This window comes from Gavialis gangeticus, unplaced genomic scaffold, assembly GCF_001723915.1.
Source record: "Gavialis gangeticus isolate Ggan-Ray unplaced genomic scaffold, GavGan_comp1, whole genome shotgun sequence".
Taxonomy (NCBI): domain Eukaryota; kingdom Metazoa; phylum Chordata; order Crocodylia; family Gavialidae; genus Gavialis; species Gavialis gangeticus.
Genome location: NW_017729034.1, coordinates 71,027,329 through 71,028,532, shown reverse-complemented (window position 1 = coordinate 71,028,532; position 1,204 = coordinate 71,027,329). Strand labels below are relative to the sequence as shown.

Here is a 1,204-nt window from a genome sequence, read left to right as displayed (position 1 = left end):
GAGGGGCAGCAGGAGCTACAACACATAGACCAAGGGATGTATAACCACTGGGTACACAGTTAATAAACCCACATTCTTAGCAATACTAAACAAACTATGTAATTTATTTGTTATTCAAAATCTTTTTGTATAATGTTCTGCCATTTCATATAGGAAAAAAGATATTTGCAATCTTTTCCTTCAGACTCTGGCACTTTTTTCTTTATCCCATAAGCATAGCCACTTAATCTGTAAATCGAGGAAGTGGTAGTCAAATGGGAAGCACACAAAACCTGACCTTTCCTTTGGAATCTGAGGTAGGCAGAGCCCACATTTTGATTTGTTAGAGGATGCATCTAATTCACATCATGGATTAAAAGTTAGCTGTAACTTATAATCAAAGCTATTATTTAAAAAGTAGCAAACTGCCTGTCATGGATGATGGGGGGAAGGAGTGCTGCCACCCAGTACCCCACAGTGCTCCACCTCCAGCCCTGTGGCGCCCCCCGCAGCTCCTGTCTGTGCGGGGGGTGGGGGGCATGGCCACCCCTTGGATGGGGGGGGGCGGCGAGGCCAGCACTGCACCACCAGCACTCCACACCGCCACTGCCTCCAAGGAGCACAGCTGGGGGGCAGAAGCCAGGCCAGCACTGCTGACCTCACCCCCCCCACTCCAGCCCCTCAGTCCCTGCTATCATGGCGTCAGGCCTCCACTCTGTCCTGTGTGTTTGTCTGTGCAGAGCACTCCAATTGGCTTCCAAGACAACCAATCAAAGTGCAAATAAACTGTTATGGACAGACAGACAGACTAAGGCTTTTATTACATTAGAGTAAAAAAATGAGTGCTCCTCCATAGTCATACTAAAGAGGTCAAATTGCTAAATGCATAAAGACCATGAACAACATTTTAGACAGGAACAGACTGAACAGGTCCCTACTAGATAAATCAGAGTGAATTTGAGAGAAAGCAAGCAGAGACCTTTTCTTTACAGTTTAAGACAAAGACATACGTCTACTTACACCAATATCATCCACTAACATTTTATCCAAACCAACTGGCCCAAGGGAACTTTTCACAATGTTGGCAATCGCAGCTGCAGCTGTAACTGTAAAAAATGCAACAGCAAGTAACTACATAACTCTTCACAAATAGCTGATTCTATAGCCCACATTTCTGTAAGTATAGTCCCTGTTTTAAAAGCCCAAAATATAAATTATTTTTATC

At 44.2% G+C, this 1,204-nt stretch overlaps 1 protein-coding gene across 1 annotated transcript in view; it reads right to left on the bottom strand.

Annotated features, from left to right (window-relative positions):
- Window positions 1-1,204, bottom strand: part of TCP1 (t-complex 1) — a 26,676-nt gene that overhangs the window by 9,553 nt on the left and 15,919 nt on the right. The gene's annotated exons all lie outside the window — the stretch shown is intronic.